At 37.9% G+C, this 27883-nt stretch overlaps 2 long non-coding RNA genes across 3 annotated transcripts; both read right to left on the bottom strand.

Annotated features, from left to right (window-relative positions):
- Positions 1-10997: 10997 nt before the first annotated feature.
- On the bottom strand, positions 10998-11836 carry LOC131682054 (uncharacterized). The gene is made up of 4 exons (XR_009304017.1): positions 11720-11836; positions 11367-11655; positions 11176-11291; positions 10998-11111 (listed from the first exon to the last, which is right to left on the bottom strand). It is a non-coding gene; the product is annotated as an uncharacterized LOC131682054 (long non-coding RNA).
- Positions 11837-24844: 13008 nt separating this feature from the next.
- Positions 24845-27217, bottom strand: LOC131685559 (uncharacterized). 2 transcript variants are annotated; one of them, XR_009304835.1, is made up of 4 exons: positions 27072-27217; positions 26716-27008; positions 26544-26644; positions 24845-26481 (listed from the first exon to the last, which is right to left on the bottom strand). It is a non-coding gene; the product is annotated as an uncharacterized LOC131685559 (long non-coding RNA). The 2 variants fall into 2 exon arrangements; XR_009304834.1 differs by having other exon boundaries at positions 24845-26644.
- Positions 27218-27883: the final 666 nt, after the last annotated feature.

The raw sequence follows: 27883 nt of genomic DNA, 5'->3' as shown, positions 1-27883 counted from the left end.
GAAAAAAAACTGCTTTTTTCGTTCGATTTTTAGGCATTCTCTGTCCAACCTTAAGTCCGGACAGCACGCGCAAAAGCGATGTGGCGTAGCCACATTGGGCGGTGGCCACAAAATAAAATTGGCAACGCTAGCAAAATGTAAACACAAATGAACACACCGGATGAACCTATCGTCAATTGACATTTCGACGAGTTTTGATTCGAGCCAATAATATGGGCCCAGCCCTGGCCAGTTTCATTCACTCGCTGTGACAGTGGGCTGAAAGCAAGTTTTTTTCTGAGCTGTAGAATTGATTTAAAGCTTGTAAGAAAAGACAACTTTTTTGGTCTTGCCTTGATCTGGCGAAGAGAGTGATGCAGTGCAGTACAAGATTTTTGAAGGTAACGTAGGAGCGGGCAAAAGGTAGCTGCGATTCTGCTTGCTTACAGTGCGTATCAAAATTGTGAGAACACATCAAAATAGTCGATGTTAAAGGGGCAAATAAGTTAAGGTTGGCACCGTGTGATCTTGCCACAAAGTGGACGCAACGTCTGGTGGTACAATCCAAGATGGCGGCTGCTAGTAACGATGACCCGGATGGGTCAAGCAAAAGAAGATTGCCGGAGTTTATGGACCCGACGAACAAATACGGAGAATTGATGTTGCTGCGGCTCACAGGTAAAGACTTTGCCAAAAAATAAACGTTCATTATTGATAAATAGGAGGAGGTTGTCGCTGGAGGTCTAATCGAAGGTACGAATATCGAAGCTCAAGGGACACAGTATATCCTTCGAGTTCGGAGCCCTGTCCAAATTGCTAAGTTGCAGAAAATGATCCCGCTCATTGTCGGCACTGAAGTAGTGCTTGACACCCACCCTAATCTGAACGTAAGCAGATGCGTAATTTCCTTCTACGATCCGATTCACATGGAAGAGAATAATGTTCTAGCAAAAATTCTAAACCTGGGAATGACTCGTGTACAGCAAATTACGCGCAGTGAAGGCGAATAGAAAGTGAATACGGCAGCATTTATTTTGAAATTCTGCAAAATCACATTGTCGTATTCCCGGAAGCGTACAAATAGTTATTTCGGTATTTCTAATGGAAATACCGGTACACGTATGTGATGTGTATAAAGCCAGTAGGTCATTTCAATGACATCGGTGGTGACTTTTCTATTTAAAGTAGTAGTTCAATCTGAGCGATAAGTTTTTTTTTGTTAATGCAAAATTGAGACGTAGTGTAACAGTATTTAATGATAGAAAGTGGATTAGAATTAAAAAAAGGTAAATTGGAGAACGAATAGTGTAAGTGCTGAAAATTTCAATAAAAATTCTCTCTTCCAAGATGAATTTAAATAAAAATTTCCTTCTCGAACACGGGGGTAAAGTCGACGAAGTCGAAACACAGATTTCGATTCAAGCCGAACATTATAACTGGCGACGAGAGAGTTTTTTGAGAAATTTAACGATTTTAAATTGATGTAAATGGAGATATATTTTGATAGCATTATTGCAACAGATGGTTTAACAATGATAGCAATTACGGTAAAAGACGTTTTTTTTGTGAATACGCTGCAGTAAAAAATGAAGAGTTTGTGCAATAGTGAAAAGAATCGACACAAATTGTGTCTTGTACTGTTCCAATTGTCTTTAAATTAAAATAGAACAAAAACTAACCTGTCAAAGCCAACCAAAGTGCAGCTATACAAAGGTTGTTATTTGATTACTATATAGTATCGATTGTCTAGATTTACGCCTCAGTAGCATACAGTATGATCTATTTAACCAAAAACTAATTTATACACTACACAATCAAAAATATATATGTATAAAATCATAGTTAGCACTTTACAGTTTTTTTTTCATGTTTCAACTATTTATTACACAAAACTGAAGTATTCTCCCAATAACCCTAAAAGCATATATCACAGGTGGATATTAAAATATTATATACTGTATATTAAATTTTTAATTATTAGATACTAAATTACTATATATTAAATTTCGAAAAAATGGGGTCTAGAACAAGTAAATCCCCGACAGTAAGCGGAGATCCGCAAATAAATATTATCAATAGCTTGGAACACCACGCAAATTGGCAAGATAACCAAGATTCGAAACACTGGTTATTACTGACCATTTGCTCCATACAACTAATATTTACGATTTACGGGAAGCGGGACTGAAGTTAATTCATAACATTCAGTGCGTTTGGTGATAGTCGTCGCAATTATTCACGATTCACACTCACGATTTCAATAGAAATTACGGTTGTTGGTTATCTGAAGATGATTTGTTAGAGGAAGGAAACAAAACCGGCTACGCTGGAATGACGGGTTACTAAAAACATGCCAAATTAAGAACTTGCAAATAAAGTTTGTAATCTTCAGTAATCTTAGAGCAACATCGATCGTAAAGAAAATCTTCAAAATTTAGAACTTAACAGTGGCGTCATGTGCAGCGACCCATAACATCCCATGAGACAAAATTGACACAGAATTCGATTCAAGTCGAACGTTACAATTGGCAACGAGGGAATTTTTTTGGAAATCTCACTATACCTAGTTCAATGACCCATCGAAGCCTAGTCTCTTGCAGAGATTATAACAGATGGAAGCAGAAATAACGAACACGAGGCGACGTCATGTCTAGCCAACGCGAAGGCACCACAAAATAACATAAGCAGATGAAAAGAGAAGATCTGCCATAGGGGCGGGGCCAAGATTATATGTAAGTTAGCTAGTTCACACACATCGTTCCCAGAGGACAACATGTGCTAATTAACTGGAAGCAGGCCTAGACGACAACATGGGCGCTCTAAGGAAAGCAGTAACAACAACAGGTGTTCTGCTAGTTTAAGTTCACTAACTTCACTAACGTATCTTGAATAAAATTGATACTATTCTTCAAAAGTGCGTTTGGTGATAGTCGTCGCAATTATTCACGATTCACACTCACGATTTCAATAGAAATTACGGTTGTTGGTTATGAGTGTCTAAAGTGTTTCTTTGCAGAGTGCAGAGTGAAATTTACAAAATTTAGAACTCAACAGTGGCGTCGTGATATCGACCCACAACATTCGAACACTACACCTTCACAACTACTCATAAGGCAAAGTCGATTTACAGATTTCGATTCAAGCCGAATATAACAACTGGCGACGAGGGAGTTTTTTGAGAAATCTAACTATTTCAATAGAAATTACAATTGTTGGATACCAGAAGATGGTGTTAGAGGAATGAAACATATTAGAAACAAAACCGGCAACGCTGGAGTCACGGGTTGCTATAGAAACATGTCAACAAAAAGTGATTTCAAATAAAGTTTGTATCTTCAATAATCTCAACATACGAAATTTGGAGCTCAACTGTGTCGTCGACCCACAACATCTCAAATCGACACACAGAATTCGATTCAAGCCGAACATTATAACTGGCGACGAGGGAGTTTTTTGAGAAATTTAACGATTTTAATAGAAATTACGGTTATTGGTTATCTGAAGATGATTTGTTAAAGGAATGAAACAAAAGCGGCTACGCTGGAATTACGGGTTGCTAAAAACATGTCAAAATGAGAACTTGCAAATAAAGTTTGTAATCTTCAGTAATCTTAGAGCAACATCGATCGTAAAGAAAATCTTCAAAATTTAGAGCTTAATAATGCTCTGAGGAACTGTACGCCTACGGCAACAGATCTGAGCAATTGGTTAAAGACTACGGCCACATGTGATGTTGCCCTATATATAACTCTCTTCTCGTCATTGAAAGATCTTGATTTTGCCTGCAGGCAAAATCAAGATCTTTCAATGAGGAGAAGAGAGTTCACCTGCATCAAGATCAGGCAAAAAATTATTATGGGATAAGAAAACAATCCCAAAGGAAATGTGTAACCTGCACATTAGATCACAATCTAGAGAATTGTGAAAAGTTTAAAAACTCACCGCCAGAGAGACGCTATGAAATAGTTAAAGAAGCTAGATTATGCTTCCGCTGTTTGCGCTCTAATCATATCGGCATGTTTTGCAGGTCAAATAAAAACTGCAATAGGGATGGATGCAAACTAAGACATCATCCATTGATACACATCGTAGAGAATAAATCTACGAATGAAATTAATCACCACCAAGAACCAAGAGGTGGTAATTTCTATCAAATTCACCCAGTTACACTCCACTCCGGAGGAAAGCAAGTAAAAACATTAGCCTTTCTCGATACCGGATCATCACTGACCCTCATTGACGAAGAAATTGCTGATAAACTTGAACTTCAGGGTAATAAAGAAACCCTGCGACTAAAATCGACGCAAAACATTTCAAGCGTCACAGATAGCAGAACAGTAAGCTTAAGGATCTCTGCATCAAGTAAGAAAAGGTTCTCATTAAGAAATGTGAAAACAATAAAAAATTTAGACTTACCCGCCCAATCCCTGAATATATCCAAGCTAAGGGAGAAATACCCATACTTAGGTAAAATTCCTCTTACCGAGTACGCGTATGATAAATTCAAGCTATTGATAGGACTGAGTCATAGTCACCTGTTAGTTTCAAAACAAAATTTATCAGGAAAATCAGATGAACCAATCGCTATTAAATTTTTTGGTTCAGTGTATTTTCACCGATTAGTTCTCGCGTGTTTTTTTGTAAACGGCCAATAAGCATGCTGTCAAAATTCACTTTGAGAGAAAATTGCGGCCAAACCATAACTCGCCGAGAACGGATGTTAACATTTTATGGAAGAAAAAAGTTTTCTCTTTCGTCTATTTATAGTCTGCGGCTAATGGTTTGTCTGGAATTTCCCCTCAAAGTGAATTGTGACAGCGTGCTTATTGGGCCTTTTCAAAAAACACGCGAGAGTTGTTTGTGTTGATCGCTCGTTATTTTTTTAATATTTGACGTGATTTGTGCCGTTTAATCATCGTTTATCGTATCAGTCGATTCTAAATTTTGTTTGCGACCTTGATATTGTGAAGTTTTAAAGTGTTTCCTACAAATTTTGTTTTTGTGTCGTGAAAAAACCAGTGAAAATCGAGATTGTTTACATCACGCGCTCACTTCGCCACCTGCACGCGAGTAGAGGAAAATATTTCCCACCATAACCTGGCGCACAGTGAGACGAAAACGAAAAGTCGGATCTAGGACGGGTAGGAAATCGGCATTATGACAAGTGCATGCGATCACTGCGCGAAAACCGTCAAATCGGACGATGACTATCGAATGCATGGGACTTTGCAAAAATGTGGTGCATACGCAGTGCGGTAAACAACTCAACAAGCCTTTCTTGAAAAAAAAACTTGCCGAAAACCCAAATTTATTTTGGATGTGCAATGAATGTGTCAAGTTGATGAAGTTTGCTCGCTTTCGCGACACCGTTTCCTCGCTTGGATGTGTTATCGCTGCTATCGCTGGGAAAACGGATGACGTCTGTGCTGAACTAAAGGCAGAGTTATCAAAAAATAACCAGCAAATTTCGCACCTCGTCAGAAAGGTTTCAACAGCCACTCCAGTCCGGCCAAATTCCGGTACATCTCGACCACCTCAGAAACGTCGTCGCGAGGATGGCCCTGATCCGAGCAATATTCTTGTCGGTAATAATAGCAACATTATCACGGTTCCACCTCCCACTCCGTTGCTCTGGATGTATCTTTCCCTCTTTCATCCCAGCGTTAGCAAGGAGACAGTCGAAAAAATGTCCAAAGAAGGGCTAAACTGCAACGAGGAAATAAAGGTTATTCCGCTAGTTAAAAAAGGCATAGACGTCAGTACTCTGAACTTCATATCAAAGTTGGAGTTCACCCAAAGTACCGTGAAGCAGCTCTTAACCCTGACACATGGCCGCAAGGCATATTGTTCAGGGAATTTGAGGATAGCCGTACCCAGAACATTTGGTGCCCACCGACTCCGCCCTCGGAAGTTGCATGTATTCCATACTATGTTGCGTTTCGGCTTCGCCTCATCAGAAACCGACACTAACGTATTGTCGGAATAGATTAGCGCCGGCTTGACGCAAATCCCTTAAAACTAAAACACACTATGTGTTTCAATCAAACGACTGATCAAACGTGATGTCCCGTTAGAGCAGAAGTTCTGTTTATGCCGATGAGACACAAGTGAAGCCGAAACTTGTCTTGGCTTAGCAGGCCTATGCGAAAGCACTATGCTATATTTCACCCTAAGGAGGAAAATTTGGTAAAAACCAAAATTTCTCACTAGGGTGAAAATTTGTTGGTATAAACCAGTCTTTGTACAGGAGGGCACAAATCCTTATTTCATACTATGTTGCGTTTCGGCTTCGCCTCATCAGAAACCGACACTAACGTATTGTCGGAATAGATTAGCGCCGGCTTGACGCAAATCCCTTAAAACTAAAACACACTATGTGTTTCAATCAAACGACTGATCAAACGTGATGTCCCGTTAGAGCAGAAGTTCTGTTTATGCCGATGAGACACAAGTGAAGCCGAAACTTGTCTTGGCTTAGCAGGCCTATGCGCTAATCTATTCCGACAATACGTTAGTGTCGGTTTCTGATGAGGCGAAGCCGAAACGCAACATAGTATGAAATAAGGATTTGTGCCCTCCTGTACAAAGACTGGTTTATACCAACAAATTTTCACCCTAGTGAGAAATTTTGGTTTTTACCAAATTTTCCTCCTTAGGGTGAAATATAGCATAGTGCTTTCGCATAGGCCTGCTAAGCCAAGACAAGTTTCGGCTTCACTTGTGTCTCATCGGCATAAACAGAACTTCTGCTCTAACGGGACATCACGTTTGATCAGTCGTTTGATTGAAACACATAGTGTGTTTTAGTTTTAAGGGATTTGCGTCAAGCCGGCGCTAATCTATTCCGACAATACGTTAGTGTCGGTTTCTGATGAGGCGAAGCCGAAACGCAACATAGTATGAAATAAGGATTTGTGCCCTCCTGTACAAAGACTGGTTTATACCAACAAATTTTCACCCTAGTGAGAAATTTTGGTTTTTACCAAATTTTCCTCCTTAGGGTGAAATATAGCATAGTGCATGTATTCCGCTAATTCAACCCGGCCCATCAACCCTACAGAGGACTCCGCAACGATTGGCAATGCCATTATACCAAGCTACACCGCCATTGTGAAGGAGTGTCGACGCTGATCGCATACTGGGACGCAGCGCAGTTGGTACAATGGAAGCCCTCGATCCCCCCGCTACAGTCGAGCCCTTGCAGCCAGCGTTCAGCAGTCGTCCCGGTCCTGTATGTGTGGGTGGAGAAGGGGTCTTCCAACCCGCCACAAATGGCAAGAACACATCTGATCCGAACACTTCAAGCGCTGATGTATTCTTCGCTTCCAGTAATTTGTCTTTTGCTCTAACATCTTGTGACCAGATGTCAACCATTTCTCTCGCCAATGAGGATCGCTACAGGTCGCGATTCAGTTGATTCGCTCTCTGCAGAACCTGAGCGGTCATCCAATAAAATCGATATTTACTACCAGAATGTTGGTGTCTTAAATTCATCAACGGACAGCTACTTGCTCGCGACCACGGGCTGCTGTTATGACGTCATCGCCTTAACCGAGACGTGGCTCGACAAGCGTACTCTGTCTCGCCAGGTGTTTGGTTCAACATTTGATGTCTTCCGCTGTGATCGCAATGCCCTCAACAGCCACAAGACATCAGGTGGTGGTGTATAATAATAAGAAGCACTCCAAAAAAAAGAATCATTATGAGATCAGACTACTTTGGAAAAATGATGATGTTCAGTTTCCAAAGAGTTATGAGACAAGAAGAAGCAGCGGAATTGGAAGTCTCGTGGGTCTTCAACCCTCCAGCAGCCCCACATTTTGGAGGCCTTTGGGAAAGGTTGATCGGAGTTATAAAAAAGGCGCTCAACGCCATGATAGACGATATGTCGGTAAGGACGCCTACCAGTGAGGTGTTGCGATGAGCTTTAGTCCAAGCCGAGTGGTTTGTCAACTCAAGACCACTAATACATAGAGCCCTGAAGGATATAGATGATGAACTCTTAACTCCGTTTCACGCAATCTTGGGAAGGGCAGGTAAATACGCACCACCCTTTGAGTGCGACCCAAAACCTTACGACAAGAAATCACAAGCGAGAATCCAACACGCTATGACGATATTTTGGGATAAATGAAAAAAGGAATATCTACCCTTATCGCCAGAGAAAAATGGACTGGTGACTCTAGATCCGTTAAACTCGACGATATAGTTTTAATGGTGGATAACGAAGAACCTCCAGGACGTTGGTTGAAAGGACGCGTCACCAAATTGATTACATCCGACGATGGCGTCGAAGTCTTAACAAAAAAGGCACCTTTAGACGCGCAATTGCCAAACTCGCAATTTTGGACGTTGAAAGAAAGGACTTAGTCCCAGAATCGACGCAAGATAAACAGGAATCAGAGCATATCCTAATGTATATATCTGAATCTTCAAGGATCAATGGACTGAAACAAAGGGAGTAGCTAATAAGAGCACTCCACAAGCGTAAAGACCAGGAAAGTCATTACCCAAACCATTTATTCGCTTTTCTCCGCGTTCTGTAACAGGACGGAGTGTTCTTTGATCACATCGGTACGAGCCTGATGAAACGAGGAATATGGCGCACTAATATCAATACAATGATATCTCCAGCCGAAGATATAGATCTAATAGAGGGTATACGGAGAAACATGTCCGCCACCAGAAACCATATGAATGTGGACAACGACAACATAGAGAGAATATTAAGCGTCTTTAATAAACTAATAATTCCAGTACCTCATACGGAAAATCATTCTATATCACGGAAACTCGCATATTGATTGATCATAACGGGGAATATTTCTACCCGAATACAGACCCGGTACGAATGAACCAAACCCATTTTATAGTAGAGCCAAGTATCGTACAAAAGGAGCTAGACTGTATCTCTGGACTGGTAGCGCAAAAATTCGCTGTAACATCAAATACTTAGCACCACCATATGCCGAGTTAACGACACTCACGGACGCGGAACAAGTTCTTTACTACGCCAGCGTTACAACGAGCATTATAATCCATTGCCGGAATAACATCATATCACAACCATACAAAGTTGCTGTAGTTAGAATAGATTCAGATTGTAGGATACAGAGTAATAAAAGCACTATGTACGGCTTCATAGCTAAAGAAGAAAGTAGGGCAAAAATGTTTTTCAAGGACAGGATTCAAGTAAATTTTAATATTGAACCTAGAAATAATAACACAAGGGCATTACCCAAATCGGAAAACCCATTTAGAAGTAAAAATTTTACTATCATAACAAACAATTTTAATGAGGAAAATGTAATTCGACCTATATTGAGCTATATGCTAATGGGTACAGGATTAATATGTGATAATTTTTATATACCTAAAGGTTAAAAGATGTACTGCAACACTAGATATCAGAAGACAAGTGCGTTTGGTGATAGTCATCGCAATTATTCACGATTCACACTCACGATTTCAATAGAAATTACGGTTGTTGGTTATGAGTGTCTAAAGTGTTTCTTTGCAGAGTCAGAAGGTCAGTGAAATCTACAAAATTTAGAACTCAACAGTGGCGTCGTGATATCGGCCCACAACATTCGAACACTACACCTTCACAACTACTCATGAGGCAAAGTCGATGTACAGATTTCGATTCAAGCCGAATATAACAACTGGCGACGAGAGAGTTTTTGGAGAAATCTAACTATTTCAATAGAAATTACAATTGTTGGATACCAGAAGATGTTGTTAGAGGAATGAAACATGTCAGAAATAAAACCGGCAACACTGGAGTCACGGATTGCTAAAGAAACATGTCAACAAAAAGTGATTTCAAATAAAGTTTGCATCTTCAATAATCTCAACATACTGAGTTCAGACGTGAAGTTAAGTAATAGATATTAAAAGAAGTGAATTAATAAAATAATTAGTTCGGTGATCTAATTCTTTTATCTCACACCAATAAATAAATGCAATGCAATGGACTAAATAAGGTCAGATAGAAGTTTTTAATAGAAACGACAATAATTGAAGGACGTTTTTTTACGATTGCCCGAAAGTTTTGATTGTCTCAGTCAGATTAACTGAATTAATCTTAAGCAGGATGCAGGAAGAAAGTAGAATGAGACATTGCAGCGAAAAAAACCTGCAGCAGTGAAACTTCGTTGCTTCAGTCTTCGATAGGCTAGACATACTATCAGTCGTAAAGCTTAGAGCTAACCACAACATCAGAACGTTTGAATGTTGTGGTACTGTTAGGAAGAAGTTGGACCAAAAAATCCTATACAAGCCAAACCAATACTACTGGCCTCTTGGGGCATCTGACTGATTTAATAGACATTACGGGTGTTGGATAATATTGTTTAAAGTAATATAAAGAATTACTAAGCAAAACATAAAAGTGGCTCCGAAGCAAAACTGGTAATAAAAATAAAAGTTAGTAAAAGTGGCCAAGTGACACTTACTTTTACTCTATAAGTAAGTTCGTCTGCTTGAATTGGAAGATTCCAGCATAGAAACAGAAATTATTTCTAACGGTTTTCATCGATCCGGAAATATAAACGTTGCATATGTTTAAATCAACAAAAATATGATTTCAAACCACAAACAAACATAAAATAGCTTCAAATTACCACTTTCTTGAGCTTTGAACATTGTTCACTATTCATACTTTTAACACTCACGCAATCGACGAAAGTCAAGATTTTTCCATGGATGCTCGAAGATTTTAAATATCACTACCTAATCCTGCTGACATGCTAAAGTAGAATTTGATGTACTAAATTTAATTCAAATTCTCCGCACGGCTAGTTCATTTCTTCATATTAATTTTACCTGAACTAATTACTGTCGTACGTTATATGTACCATATTTTGATGTCAAAATGACGTTTCTCTTTAAATCTAACCTATTGCATATTCTTAAAAACTAAGTTACTTGTTTGATGCGATGCTCCAGTGCTCCACATTTTCTTAGCCGCACTCAAGTTTCTGGGCAAGTTAAGCAGCAAGAAATTTTCTCTCTCCCTCGAAGAGACACGTCGTGATAGCGTACTTTCAATTTCACTGTACTGCTAATGAAGCCAATTGTCGATTACTCGTAAAAATCGATCCTTACGCAGTATAGAAACGAAATGTGGTCTGTGATGGAAAAAAAAAATAAAAATGGGGAAAAGAGCATTCGAAAACCTTTATAAATACTCACCATAATGTAGTCTAAACATTTGTTTCTCTGGATATCTGTTACTGGGAATGATGTCTATCCTGTTTGCGGTTCAATTGATCAATCCAAACTTCCATTCCAAATATACAATCACTTGTCTGAAATGTAATGCGTAATTATTTTTTAACCGTATCCGTGATAAACTGCGTCAGGGTACAATCGATAATACTAACGCTAATTGATTTGCACTTCAAGGTTTTGAATTCGAAATTTGTCGGAATTTCACCATCAAACAGTTCCCTATCTGTATGATCCGCACTCACTTCGAATTAGATTAGCCTCACTTTTTGTTAACTTCATAGTAAGTGTTGGAACGTTTTCCTTCCTTTTACTGCTGGTTATGGTCCGCCGGTTCCGCTTTTAATAGCGACAAAATTTTCCTTAAAATCACAAGCTGCTGTTTCAATTTTCGCCATTTTGAATCACCTTTACACCAGCTTCACATTCGATTCGTTTGAACAACTGCGAAAAAAACACATCTAAATTAGGAAACATATTTTCACAAACAGAGAACGATGTATCTTACCAGTAAGAATAAATTCAACAGATTAAATTAAACCGCAGCACCATTGGCTTAGTCCAGTGATTAATCAGTGGCTGGGTATAAGAAAAAACCGGCCTAATATTAACCGGCTTGCACTTCAATCCTATTCAATTGAGCGATCTGTCAAGAATGATGCTTATGTACCGCGATGGTCGACTATTTAAAGGCAGCATTGGTAGGTAGAGATAAATTGCAGTCTGTGCGTGTATTGGTTGAGACTGAAACGGTTTGCGTTTTTTAGGTACATCATGCATGAAAGGTAAGCTAAACTCAGGAAGGGTAAGGAGTATGCACGGTAAACGAAAAGGCGGCTAGGCGGGTTAAACTAGAAAAACTCTAGAAAGAGAACTGCAGAGAGAAAAACAGCATTTTTGGCAACGTATGCCCCGGCTTTGTATGGCAACACGTCCAATGTTACAAGGATAGGAAATGTTCGATTGTATTCGTTTTTTGACAGCTAAACCCGAATCCAATGGATTCAAAATGGAGTCTCCGCAGTTCTCTTTCTTGTGTTTTCTAGGTTAAACTACAGACACTTTATACACAGACTAGCGAAGTGTCAAAAATTGCAGCCAAACGGACTGTCAAAAAGTGCAGCCAAACGAGCATGAGGGTATTGGGAGGGGAAGTACAAGAGGAAGCCCATGCAAAGCTTATGGGAGCTTCCGTGAAGTCAGTTTACATTCATGGTTGCTAGTTTTACTGATTTTCTCTACGCAAGTCGGTTATATAAAGTGTCTGTAGGTTAAACTAGATGCTGGCGATTTAGTTGGGCCATTGAATGAAGAGTAAAATCGTCTTTTATTTCATAAACCGATAGAGCTGGTACTCAGGCCTTCGTTTAAGCGCCAATACTCGCTAAGTTTCTTCATTTATGTGGAAAAATTTCAACATTTTTGTGTAGAATCATATGTCAAGAAACTTTAAATTTACGCAAAGGAAATGATTTCATTACATCAAATTTATAGTATTTTGGTAGTACATTTTTCAGTGAAAAAAACAAACATAAGTTTATAAAATTATAATAATAATTGGCGGAGCTATGAATTTTTCCCCGAAACCCGTTTTTTATTGAAGAGGTTTGCGATGATCACGATTAAAGACCAATACATCAACTAAAATCCCAAAACTCAAAAAAAATCCATAAGTATATGAGTAATCCTCATACCCTAACGATTAGTTGAATAAATAATATTTTTTTCTGCATTCGGTAACGTTTTTCCTAAAAAGCCGCTGCTTCAAGCTTTAAAAAATGAATTAAAAAATTCTCATCTACAAAATAAAAATAAATGCATAAAAAAGGAATCGTTAAGGTACGAGAAATATCAATAATCATCAATTGAAAAAAATTAAGAAAATCGGCTGAGCGTTTTTTCGGCAATAGGGATCTTTAATTTGGAAAAATTGTGTGAGTTTTTCATATGTATTGATAGCGGGTGTCCTTACGAGTACACTCGTAGCGTTCTTAAACCTTAATTATTCTTTTCTGATTTTTAAATTAAAAAAAAAAAACAAATTAAATTCAACCAACAAACTGACAGTTGTCCTACTAAATGACTTACCTGACCTCATTGTTAACCGGGACAGCAACCCACACAGCATGATCTGGTACTTTTGCAATCCGATAGCAGCCTGTCATCCCAAGTTTCATCTGCAAACTATGGTAGATCTGATAAGGCAACCTTCCGGTCAAACCATTCGGAATCCTGAATGGAGTCAGTATGGATTCCAAATCAAATGCAACAACCGGTTCTGAGTCGGAATCGGTTGTTGCATTTCATTTGGAATCCATAATGACTCCATTCAGAAATCCGAACCGGTTCCGGAATGAGTTTAACTGGGCTATAGAGTCGTGCAAGTCGCATGGGTTTGCTTGTTTTTAAAAACAAGCTCTCTTTGATTAGTAGATACAGAACACTAGATTAGGATTGTCGCTGGCATCAGTGGTAGGAACATCATTGTTTTGATTCCGGGACATACCTGTCAAATGGGCCAAATAAAAAAAGCAAAAAAAAAATCCTCTATCGTCGTTTCATAGCGACTAATCATTTTTGTTTCTTTTAGCCAGCAAAACAATGGCCATTCTTGGCTACTGTGTTTTCACTACTTGTACTGAATTTTGATAAATTTTCATTTCCTTATGCAGTATATACAAACTCTTTCATTTCATAACAATAACAGTCGAAAATTTACACCGAGAAAATTCGTTATATTGAATATATTGATTTCACACATATTTTTTTGTAGTTTGTAGTAGCACATAAAAATTATCTGTCACGCATAGATATCATGTGAAAATTAATGAAATTATAATAGTATGCCACATTCAAATTTGTTTCATAGCAGATACCACATCATTTTTCTGTTTGTCTCTCGTTTATTCTGCTGCAAATTTTATGCATTGGACGTTTTCGGTCTTGAATGCATAAAAATCACAGCAGAATAAACGAGACTGAAATGAAAAATAGGCAAACCTTGCATTTTACTAATTTCAACTCAACTTCAACTAAACGGTTTGTGGTTACAAGCAGGCCATATTGTTCTGCGTGTGCTAAAAGTGCGGACCAAAGGCTTTTACTAGAGAGATTTTCGATACTTTGACAGATATTTATCGGAAGCAAAACAAACATGTTCCGAGGCGAATACAATGGGAACACCAGCGACAATCCTAATCTAGTGTTCTGTATCTACTCTTTGATTCAACATGCACATAATTTACAAAACAATTGGGTCATTATACCATAGACTGTTTTAGAATTTTTCTGATACAGCTGACGTTAAAGATACGTAATTGAACTTTTTTTTGCACTCTTGTACGCAAAATAATATATATTTTTTTATAAATTCCGGACGATGCTCGCTGTTGGGCATTGTGACACTTCTATGGCGTCCCAATTCACGTGGATACAAATACAAAACGAAATTTTTGTTTTCCATCTGCCAAAACTATTCGTCTTGACGACATGATATCAAAAATGTTAATATGGAGAAAATTAAACAAAGTTAAAGAAAAGAGAACTGGTGAGACGAATCTGCCTGCTATAACTGGCAGGGGTATAACTGAATTCTGGCAACGCCATTTTGATAATTTTGACAGCTGTCGGAATTCTGACGGGTTTCAGCTGGCTGCCCGATCTTCTTCCAAGCGGGCAGTTTACGTTGGCGATGGAAAATGAATTTTTCATATATCTCTCAGTTATGTTACAATATTATTGAAAACTGATAAAACTTATCAATTTAGATTGTCTTTGGTAACGTTTTCCACGCAATTGGACTATTGTAAATATTCTAGAGAATTGTATTGACCATTGGAAGGTAAAAATTTAACAGTTTCTAGTACTGCGAGGGAAGCTCCTATCTTTATGAAAAAAGGCTTTTAGTGTTTCTTAATCCTACCGTTTCAAGGTAAAATAATTTTGAAACTCTACATGCACCAGGAAAAAGTAGGGCATGAAAGTGTTAAGTGGGGAAAGAGCAAAAAGTAAGGAATATTTAGTGGTAATACACTATAGACCAAGCATATGAGGCTTTTTAAGACATGCTACTAAAATATACAAACGGACACCTTCGGTCTTGAGTTAACGTATCAATCTTAAGATAGATTACATTAACTTTCTATCCAGCTTTTTACGTGCCATAATAGCTGTCTAAATTGTTCAGTTCATAATAGGTTGACTTGTAGCTTGACAGCAACGCCCAGTTGAAGATTCCGGATGTTCATTGAATAAACATCCAACGCATTGGACTAACGTAGGATGACTTAACCTCTCTGGGCAGTGTACGTAAACGATTATTGTAAAAAACCTAAGAGAAGAGACGACAACAGGCTTTTTGCTCTTCTTAATTTTATCTACCAGGCCCTGTCGTAATTCTAAAGACAACAAGCATCGATCGCTGCCAGATTCCATTTGCATGTTTTTCACAATTGCTGAAAATAATTATTCCTCAAATATCGACCCTCTCTCAAGAATTCACAATAGTAGCTGCATTTAAAAATTGAATTTAATATTAATTCGTGTCTCTCTTAACAGTACACGTAGTTATATCGTCATTCAGGGTATTTATTCAATTTGCATGAAATGTTCATGTGTATGAAAAGTAGGCAAATTACATTCAGCAGCACTGTTTTTCATCCCGTTTGGAAATATTATGAACGCTCTTGACTGGCAATACGACCAATCAGAAGCTGATTCAATATTGAGGTTAGGACTGGATCAAATTGGCTACGCGATTATCTTCTCTTCTTTTAGGTAAAAAAGGGCCATTAAACGTATTACGAGCTGAACAATTGAGACCGCCATTACGGTACGTAAAAAGCCGGGTAGAAGAAAAGCAAACTACCTGGCGCCTTATTTTGTTCTGATTGGTTATTGTAAATATTTACCTTTTACTGGTCCAGTTGCTCTGCTTTTGGCATCACATTCTTGCATGCTCCGTCCCCGGTTAAACCAGCCGGAATGCTCGCTAATTTCAACCGAAGTTCCGCCGAAAAGCAGCCAGAATTTCTAACCGCTGCTCGGATAAATTTTGCTGAAAATATACCGCGAAGCCCGGACGCCATAGTTAACTTAATTCCGCTAGCAACTAATACACTTGAAAATGGCAAATGTTCACACCTTTCGATTTTATCAATGTATACATACCTGATACTAGTTATCCTCCAGGGAGAGATATGCGGAGAGAAATGCAGACAAAATGGCAACCTTAAGGTTTAACTGAGAAAGCTTGGAAAAGCGATCATTTTGGAAAACGAAAAAAGCAGTTTTTTCTCACACCTTTGTAAAAATCTTCACGAAAATCAATCAATAGTACTCTATCAATTGATTCATTGTCATGAAGTTATTTTCAATGGTGCTATTTTCGTATTCCAAAATGGCCGCCTTTCGAGGCGTGCTCCGTTAAACCTTAAATAATTATAATCTAGCAGTTCTCCCAAAATAGACAGATTAGCTCAGTTGGCTGGCGGAATTTGACGCCGATTAGGACATTTTTTCGGATGACTTAGCTTGGAGAAGTAAAAAAAAACATTTGACGGCCGTGTTTTTGTGTTTCTGTATTGCATTTTTTCTTTTTATTTGTTAGAGTAAACTTTAACACTGCTACATATACTCATGTTAGATTTGTTGATGAAATTCACAGTTGTCTGTTTCTTTGTTTGCTCTGCTATTGTTCAAAAATCTAGCAACAGATTGATTACAATTTCTTTTATTTAAACTTGCCCTCCTACTTTCGTCTTTTCCCTTCGTATTTCGATAATTTGCGTAAGGTTGTCATTATTGCAAGCTACTTTTTATTCGTATCCCTAAAAGATCTTTTGTAGTTTATTTATTGTTCTAATATAAATCAATAAAAAAGATTTAAACTCAACCTAACCGCCCTTAATTCTATATTATTGTAAATAGTACCTAAATTCAACAATATGCCTATGTTCCATATACCTCATATACTGAGAGAGTTCGTCTACCCAGAAAGGGTTCTTCATAGGTACAAAACATTACTAGTAGCTAAACGAGTTTTTCTATCGTGGATTTTTTATTCTTTTCATTTAATCAGTTGGTAATTTTTATATCTAAACTATGGGCGTTACACTAGTATCTTTTCTAGGTACATTTATTTTACCATATACAGAAACGATTGTTCCGAGCTTTCTGTTGAAGAGCAGATTGTACGCTATTCAAAATAATCAATTTGACCGCTTGAAATACTGGGCAGTATCTACCAAGCGAATAGCATTGGTCTAATGGGATTTCACGACAGTAGACACCACCATCGTTTACGGGTCGCTTAGAAATCCATGGTCGTGTATTTTACTGTACACTGATAGTACAGTAAAATACAAGTCGAAGTGGTACCAATTGTTACAGAGTATTTTCATGGAATATGTGACAACCCGAATATTTGGTGACCATTCCTGTAAGATAACCGCAATGGTATTAGGACCTTAAAAACCATTCTCTAAAGTTTCCTCTTATCATTAGCGAAACGATAAACCAACGCTACCGGCAATCATATTGACTATTCCACGTATGGTCAGCGCCACTTGTACCATTTGCCGAATAGGTCGTTAAGTAACGTTACCATTCAAAAATGCCAATTTCTTCAAACAAATTTTAGGGCATATTATAAGGGGAATGGTGATCTTATAATCCATTTTTGCGGTACTCCATTGTTATTGGATATAATTATGTTAACAAGGTACATTATAATGTTACAGTTACAGTTTATAAACATTCTACCATAAACATGGTGAAGAAATGCTGTTCGATTAGTCTAATCTTACACTACACACAATTCATTTAATGTTTTTTTTTACAATATAACAAATCGTGACGCAAAACAAACATGGTGCCATACCACAAATCGTTTCGATCATTTGGTGTATTGTAACCACAGATAACCATTTCTCGAATAGTATAGTTATAGTTTTCGAGTGACACTATGCGATGGGCAAAATGTGATGAGTGTGTATAATAAACTACTTTATCGACACTATCAAATGCGGCTGATGTAAAAAGAACTTTATAAATGTTTTTTTTTTCTGATTCACCCAAGAGCCTCTTCCCCCTCCTCCTCATCAGTTCGAATAACTTTTTTTATTCTATCGATTTATGGTAATCTGTGATTTGATTGCATGCCGTCCTCCATGTTCGGTTGTTGACATCTTATGGTGGTGGTACTGCCGCTTTTACCAATTGAGCTATGTCTGTAATCTTGTGGAACGTATTTTGGTCTTCATAATAATCTAGCCACAATCGACTTTAGGAAGAGGGTAAATCGACATGTCATATACTAATAAACTGTTGATGATTACGAATGACCATGATTGTAAGAGCTGAATAATTACGGAGCATACCGTATATGGTTGGAACTTCAATTCAAATTTTCCCTTAATTTTCCTTGAATTGGTTTAAGAGGAGGTTTGTGAGCCTTTCGGTGATGGTGAGCCGCGTGTTTGATACAATACATTCATATATAATATATAAACCGTTGAATCTGGTTGGTTAGGCAAATCGAGAATCTGGATGATGCATCTGTTATCAGAATTGACCATCTCTCCTCGTCTTGACAGGTGTAGCAACTTCCGGCAGCTGTGTACTTACGTTGTTAAAAAGACTCATGACGTATACGAAAAATGTAATACATTTACATTGATCCACTTAAGAAAAAGGTATAAGAGGAGGATTGAAATTCTTGAGTTGCTAGGACTGCACTACATGGATGGACTTCTAAAGAAGGGCTACTTCTTTAGAAGTCCATCCTAAATACGTGAAGCTCCTTCCTACTAACAGAACCTCTTAAACGGCAGTGTTACGATGTGATATATTTTGCCATATACTAAATTTGATTATGATTAGTTTTACCATTTTGCTGAATGTGCTTATAAACAAATTTTTGCTATAGATGAAATCTCGACAAACATATGATTACGGCCTAAAAGCCAACTGTCAAAATCCTCTTTGAATGGAAATTCCAGACAAACCGTTACTAATCGAACACAGTTCACAACAGTTTATGAAAGAGAAAACTTTTCTCTTTCATTTACTACCAACATCTGTGATTGGCGTGTAACGGTTTGTCCGGAATTTCCATTCAAAGTGGATTTTGACAGTTGGCTTTTGGGCCGTAGTCATATGTTTGTCGAGAAATGTGAATTGATCTAATCGACCTTCGCTGAGTAAAACATTATTGACAGCCTTGCGGATTCATTTCATTTTTTACAGAAATGTATGAAGCTTTAGATTTTGTCCAAAAACGAAACCTGTGCGCCAAAAATTAAATTTGGAATTTCTTTTATCCAACCTAAATAATCTGATTTCCACTTGGTAAGACATAATAATAAAGTATTAAAGCACTTTATCCGTGGATAGATTATTATTTTTTCCCAATAAATATGTGCAATAAACAAAGATTCGTTATTTCATTTTAACAACACATTCAATTCAATATAAAGAATTATTGAAAACTGTAACCAAACGATTCGACTTGAGGTGAACATTATGGTAATATTGTAAGGAAATTGTAACGATACACGTTTTTCTTTAAAGCAAACCTTACAGAACCATATGAAAACGACTACCATCATTGTGACTTCAATTCAAATCGTTTCGATATATTTTTTAATAATCCTGCAGAAGCACCTCAATTCTTTTCTAACATACAATATTATATTATAACCATTCCCTATATTGTAACAATAACTCGTATCTTCATTCTGTAATTTTACAGGAAAACGCGTTTATCGTAATATCATAAATAGACCTTAACGTATGTGGTTACCATAGCACTTATGATTTTTGTATAATATGGAGGATTCCAGATAAAGTTTTTATTTATGCGGGAAGTAGCTCGCGGAGAATGGCTCTGGGTACCAAAAATGTTCGAGGGAAATTAAGAAATAATACCCGTAAATGAAATAATGCGACAAAGAAAATGGAGCGGATTGAAATAGTGAAGAACATTGAATCCTTTATGATACCAATTAATTCGACCCATGATATCTAAAGTATGAAGATACCGTGCCATTCGGTACATAATTTTTGAATTTGAATGCAGTCGAAAGTTGATGAATTTAAATAAAGATTGCAAGCATTTCCGAAGGATAGCTCATAATCATGTTTGGTGAAATGAACATTTGGTTTAATTGAACGAAGTCTGAGTTGTCAGAGAACTCCGCGTTAGGTTTTTATTTGGAGGTGTATCTACACCCGAGAAGTCTCCAAACTCGAATTACAAAAAGGTCTTTTGCTGGCAGAATTGCTAGGGAGTCGTGATTCCAGGGAGTCGTTCTGGCAGATTTTCTAGGGAGTCGGCCGGCACGCGTAAAAAGCGGTATGGCGTTGCCACAATGGGTGGTTGAATCAAAATAAAATTGGTAGCGCTAGAAAAATGTAAACATGAAGGGTCCCTATTATTGGCTCCAATCAAAACTTGTCGAAATGTTATTTGTGCTGTACGACATCGTTACTGTTACTACTACGGATATTCCCTATATTTGAGCAAGCTGCGCAAACGAGTGGATCAAAGGTTCGCTTGCTTCCGACGGCGGGTCGGCGGCCACTTCGCCTGGCGGATCCTCAGCGGCTTTGCACCGCTTTGGTTCGTAGGCATCGGTTATGTGGAACTCTAATGATTTCGCCACCTGGGCGCCAGTTTGACGCTACAGAATGAAGTTTGTTTACTTTCGACGAGTTTTGATTCGAGCCAACAACATCCAGCCAAAATGAACACCCCGGATGAACGTATTGTCAATTGACATTTCGATGTGTTTTGATTCGAGCCAGTAATAGAGAGCCCTGCTTCACAGTATAAGGGCAATATTTGTCAACATTGATCTCAGTAAAAGTAATTTTTGTCGTCTTCTTAGACTAGTTTGCGTACTTTAAGAGTAAAACGGGCTGCCTCGGTAGAGAAAACACTCATTAGAAAGTATTGATCAGAGCTTGAGAAGCAAGTATAAACGGATGAACCAAAGAACAGTATGTAGTGCCGCATAACTATTAATGGGTTAATGAATGGATGGATGGAATAAGTGTAAATTTTTTTCAGTTTATAGAATTCGCTAAATCTCGGGCCCTCCGCGAGTAGAATCTAAACAAACAAATATGATACACTGGAAGTCTCAGTGCAGTTTTTTTTACACCGATGAAGTGTGTGAAATAATATTTCACGAAAAAGCATATGTGAACAATATATAATCAGTGTAAAAGACAAACGACAAAATCGTCGCCCCAACCGTGAACAGTGCAACCAAGTAATACAGCTACAGTGCAAACAGCACATGTTAGTTGCTGTGACCGTAGGCTACGTCGCTATTATTTTTTAGTCAAATTGTAAACGAAACCCGTTTGGCCGAGCGAGCAGTGATTATTCGTATTGGGTACCTTGACGGGAGCAGTTGGTGGAGCAAAGACGGCATATTCCTTTGGTTATGCCATTAGAAGCCGGACGGAAAGGAAAGGCTCATGCACGGCACGAGAACGAGCGAGAAAGCGATAGTAGTGCATATTAGCGCGGCGATTATATAAATATCTGTCGGTCGGTTTTTCTTATCTTTCGTATTCGTTCAAGTACTAGCAAGCAGCCAGTCCACCGAAAGAAAGCAAAGACGACGGTCCGAAAAAGTGCCCCAGCTACTGTTGTACTGCTGAGGTTGTACATGACTGCAAAGTCGAGCTACGCTCACAAAGCTCAGTCGTAATGATGCCCCGAGAAGCCAACGATGTCTACTTGGTCGGTTTGTTCGAGGATGCAAAATAGTGCGCCAAGCGCATAACTTTCAGGCCAAATACATTAAACTGACCAATTAAATGAGTTTTAATAAGAGTTAAACTGAAATATCCATTTGAGCTGTTTAACAATTTTCAGCAAGTAGGTTAGAAATACGATATGTGGATAGAAAGAGAATTTAAATTATTTTTTCTAATACAAATTACAGCTGTTGGTAGCATTTGTTGAAAATTTGTTTTGACTTCAGAACATCGAACTAAAGTGATAGTTTTGCAGAATAACTACAGTAGTGTCCGTTAATATAGTGGGCCCTATTCTCACTAAGTGACGTGACTGTGAGAATAGGGCCGTAAACGGGGCTCACCAATGGAGCAAAAATTCATTAGTAAACATGGATATGATCTAGCCCCAGTAGGCGAAGGGAATAATGATGATTGTTTTTATCAATGATGACAGTCGTTACGAATAGCAAATAATGATCACTCTAGAAACCAGAACCACCCAACATTATTTATTTGCTGTCAGTCTAGCCAAAGTATCTCAAATTTGTTATTCCAAAAATGTGCATAGCGATAAAGATTGTGAGGCATGCACTGATATTGTACAGACGAAAGGAAAAAGGCAATAAAACTTCTTACCCAAGCTGGCAGATAGGGAAACGGTTAAAACAATATACGAAATTTCCATGCGATCGTCTGTCTGGCACGCCTACGTGTCATAACATAAAAGAGGGATAATGCGGGTGCTTTTATCAGCGCACCACAAAAGCGAAAAGGAAAATAAAACTTGTACAGGCAGAGATAGATAGAGTAGGCTGAAAGAGTATAGTTAAACATTAGTTATAAGGAATTCATGTATATATAGTCTAAAATTGTATAAAATAAATCAGTATTCAGTATCACTCTATTGCAGTACACAGTTGCTACGTGAACTCTTGTGACAAGTGTTATTAGTTCAAAAACAATCCGAACTCACGATATCCGAAAGGCATTTGAAAACACTAAATTTCTACCTTGAGATAGCTTCCCGAGTTACGAGGAAGAACTGGTCAAGGATTGGAAATTTTAGTATTATTCAAAGAGCCCTTTAAAAGTACATTGTTAGCACCAAGTACAGTCGTAGTTTAGTATACTTAGTTTAGTTTGCAAGTCAACCTTTGTTAGGTGACGCTCGAGTTTGTGTCTAATACAAATAGCGGTGGTTGGTAGCATTGATTGAAAATCATTTGACTTCAAAATATTGGAGTGAGAAGACATTGTTTTATAGAATAAGTACAGTAGAATGAAAGTACATCGGTTTTTCAGAATGAATATAGTTAAGGGAAAAGTTGAGACAGAGAATGACAACCAGACTTCCCATGAACATCCATAAGTTTGTGCCTGTGTACAAAATTTCGTGCACGCGTTCAACCTTAAACATGCTTCGTCTCGATGTACAGGTTCGCCTCGAACTCAAGCGAACGATGTGCAAACTGTAGCGAACGATGTGCAAACATCCGTGTACACACACCGTGTATGTACATGAGGTTCGGTTGTGCAGACGAATATGTGCACATGTTTTGTTTGAGTTCGTACACGAAGTGTAGTGTAACGGACTTACTTTATAACATCACAAAATATTTCCACAAATCATAAAAACCAATCCCTACATGCACCAATGTCAATCCTTCTCAGGTCACATGTCATAAAACCCAAATCTAACATATCTTTTAGTCAGGCCACTTGAAACGAGGCCACACTCATATTTCCCACAGATCGTAAATTGCTCGAACGATCGTTTTCAAATCCAACTTGCATAACCAGATGGACGCATTCCAGACGCACTTGTTATAGCAACATTCCCACTAGAATGTGAGCATACCCACTTACGGAGGATGAACTCACTACGGCAGCCGATAATATTTCCGCGACATTACCAGCGGGACTAACAATTCTTCGACAACCATCATTAGTAAAATACGAAGCACATCAGATCAACGGAACAATTATAATCGCGATGTATACAATCGTGATCAGCAGAACGGAGTATGAAATGCTGCGGACCATATGCCGAGTTAACGACACTCATGGACGCGGACCAAGTTCTTTACTACGCCAGCGTTACAACGAGCATTATAATCCATTGCCGGAATAACATTATATCACAACCATACAAAGTTGCTGTAGTTAGATTAGATTCAGATTGTAGGATACAGAGTAATAAAAGCACTATGTACGGCTTCATAGCTAAAGAAGAAAGTAAGGCAAAAATGTTTTTCAAGGACAGGATTCAAGTAAATTTTAATATTGAACCTAGAAATAATAACACAAGGGAATTACCCAAACCGGAAAACCCATTTAGAAGTAAAAATTTTACTATCATAACAAACAATTTTAATGAGGAAAATGTAAATCGACCTATTTTGAGCTATGTGTTAATGGGTACAGGATTAATAAGTATTATATATGTGATAATTGTTATATACCTAAAGGCTAAAAGATGTACTGCAACACAAGATATCAGAAGACCAGTGGATCGTCTGTTTCCCCTTCCGAGAAACATTACAGAAAGCTCATTGTAAACAATAATAACAAGTTATAAAGAACCAAGTCGGTTCTAAATCGCAGCGACAAGTGCGTTTGGTGATAGTCATCGCAATTATTCACGATTCACACTCACGATTTCAATAGAAACTACGGTTGTTGGTTATGAGTGTCTAAAGTGTTTCTTTGCAGAGTCAGAAGGTCAGTGAAATCTACAAAATTTAGAACTCAACAGTGGCGTCGTGATATCGGCCCACAACATTCGAACACTACACCTTCACAACTACTCATGAGGCAAAGTCGATGTACAGATTTCGATTCAAGCCGAATATAACAACTGCTGGCGACGAGGGAATTTTATGAGAAATCTAACTATTTCAATAGAAAATACAATTGTTGGATACCAGAAGATGGTATTAGAGGAATGAAACATTAGAAACAAAACCGGCAACACTGGAGTCACGGGTTGCTATGGAAACATGTAAACAAAAAGTGATTTCAAATAAAGTTTGCATCTTCAATAAACTCAACATACAAAATTTGGAGCTCAACTGTGTCGTCGATCCAGAACATCTCAAATCGACACACAAAATTCGATTCAAGCCGAACATTACAACTGGCGACGAGGGAGTTTTTTTTGCGAAATCTCACGATCTCAATAGAAACTACGGTTGTTGGTTGCCTGAGTTCAGACGTGAAGTTAAGTAATAGATATTAAAAGAAGTGAATAAATTAATAAAAGAATTAGTTCGGTGATCTAATTCTTTTATCTCACACCAATAAATAAATGCAATGCAATGGACTAAATGAGGTCAGATAGAAGTTTTTAATAGAAACGACAATAATTGAAGTACGTTTTTTTACGATTGCCCGAAAGTTTTGTTTGTCTCAGTCAGATTAACTGAATTAATCTTAAGCAGTATGCAGGAAGAAAGTAGAATGAGACATTGCAGCGAAAAAACCTGCAGCAGTGAAGCTTCGTTGCTTCAGTCTTCGATAGGCTAGACATACTATCAGTCGTAAAGCTTAGAGCTAACCACAACATCAGAACGTTTGAATTTTATGGAACTGTTAGGAAGAAGTCAGACCACAAAATCCTAACAAGCCAAACCTTACAACTGGCGACGAGGGAGCTTCTTGGGACATCTGACTGATTTAATAGACATTACGGGTGTTGGATAAGATTGTTTAAATATAAAGAATTACTAAGCAAAACATAAAAGTGGCGACGAGAGAGTTTTGCTCCGAAGCAAAACTGGCAATAAAAAATGAAAGTAAGTAAAAGTGGTCATTTTCCTATAAGTAAGTTCGTCTTCTTGAATTGGAAGATTCCAGCATAGAAACAGAAATTATTTCTAATGGTTTTCATCGATCCGGAAGTATAAACGTTGCATATGTTTGAAGTTAGTCAATCGACAAAAATATGATTTCAATCCCCAAGGAAACATATAATAGCTTCAAATTACCAATTTCTTGAGCACATTGTTCACTTTTCATACTTTTAACACTCATGCAATCGACGAAAGTCAAATGCTGATTACAGTTGCGTACTAAGCAGTCTCTTGAAACTTTTCATAAATGCTCGGAAATTTTAAATATCACTACCTAACACTACCTGACATGCTAAACTAGAATTTCATATACTAAATTTAATACAAATTCTCCGCATGGCTAGTTCATTTCTTCAGATTAATTTTACCTGAGCTAGTCACTGGTCAAATACCACAATTTGATGTAAAAGTCACGTTTCCCTTTGAATCTAACCTATTGCATATTCTTAAAAACTAAGTTACTTGTTTGATGCGATGCTCCAGTGTTCCACATTTTCTTAGCCGCACTCAAGTTTGTGGGATAAGCAGCAAGAAAATTTTCTTTTTTCCTTCGAAGAGACACGTCGTGATAGTATACTTTTAATTTCACCGTACTGCTAATGAATCCAATTGTCGGTTACTCGTGAAAAATCGATCCTTACGCAGTATAGAAACGAAATGTGGTCTGTCATGGGAAAAAATATCAATGGGGAAAAGAGCATTCGAAAACCTTTATGAATACTCAACACATTTGTTTCTCTGGACATTTGTTACTTGGAATGATGCCTATCCTGTTTGCGGATCAATTGATCAATCCAAACTTCCATTCCAAATATACAATCACTTGTCTGAAATGGCGTAATTATTTTTTAACCGTATCCGTGGTAAACTGCGCCAGTGTACAATCGATAATACTAACGCTAAATGATTTTCACTTCAAGGTTTTGAATTAGAAATTTCACCATCGAACAGTTCCCTTTCTGTGAAATCCGCACTCGCTTCGAACTAGAATAGCCTCACTATTTGTTAACGTTCACTTCATAGTAAGTGTTGGAACGTTTTTCAGTTTCCCTTCCTTTTACTGTTGGTTGTGGTCCGCCGGTTCCGCTTTTAATAGCGACAAAATTTTCCTTAAAATCACAAGCTGCTGTTTCAATTTTCGCCATTTTGAATCACCTTTACACCAGCTTCACATTCGATTCGTTTGAACAACTGCGAAAAAACACATCCAAATTAGGAAACATATTTTCACAAACAGAGAACGATGTATCTTACCAGTAAGAATAAATTCAGCAGATTAAACTTAACCGCACCCGACACCATTGCCTTAGTCCAGTGATTAATCAGTGGCGATTGGGTATAAGAAAAAACCGGTTAATATGTACCTAATATTAACCGGCTTGCACTTCAATCCTATTCAATTGAGCGATCTGTCAAGAATGATGCTTATGTACCGCGATGGTCGACTATTTAAAGGCAGCATTGGTAGGTAGAGATAAATTGCAGTCTGTGCGTGTATTGGTTGAGACTGAAACGGTTTGCGTTTTTTTAGGTACATCATGCATAAAAGGTAGGCTAAACTCAGGAAGGGTAAGGAGTATGCACAAAAAAAAAACGAAAAGGCGGCTAGGTGAGTTAAACTAGAAAAACTCTAGAAAGAGAACTGCGAAGAGAAAAAACAGCATTTTTAGCACCGTATGCCCCGGCTTTGTATGGCAACACGTCCAATGTTATAAGGATAGGAAATGTTCGATTGGATTCGTTTTTTGACAGCTAAACCCGAATCCAATCGATTCAAAAAAGAGTCTCCGCAGTTCTATTTCTTGTGTTTTTCTAGGTTAAACTACAGACACTTTATACACAGACTAGCGAAGTGTCAAAAATTGCAGCCAAACGGACTGTCAAAAAGTGCAGCCAAACGAGCATGAGGGTATTGGGAGGGGAAGTACAAGAGGAAGCCCATGCAAAGCTTATGGGAGCTTCCGTGAAGTCAGTTTACATTCATGGTTGCTAGTTTTACTGATTTTCTCTACGCAAGTCGGTTATATAAAGTGTCTGTAGGTTAAACTAGATGCTGGCGATTTAGT

This window comes from Topomyia yanbarensis, chromosome 2 (genome assembly GCF_030247195.1).
Source record: "Topomyia yanbarensis strain Yona2022 chromosome 2, ASM3024719v1, whole genome shotgun sequence".
In the NCBI taxonomy this organism is placed as follows: domain Eukaryota; kingdom Metazoa; phylum Arthropoda; class Insecta; order Diptera; family Culicidae; genus Topomyia; species Topomyia yanbarensis.
The sequence above is the reverse complement of the archived record's forward strand: the minus strand, read 5'-3'. Positions and strand labels throughout refer to the sequence as shown.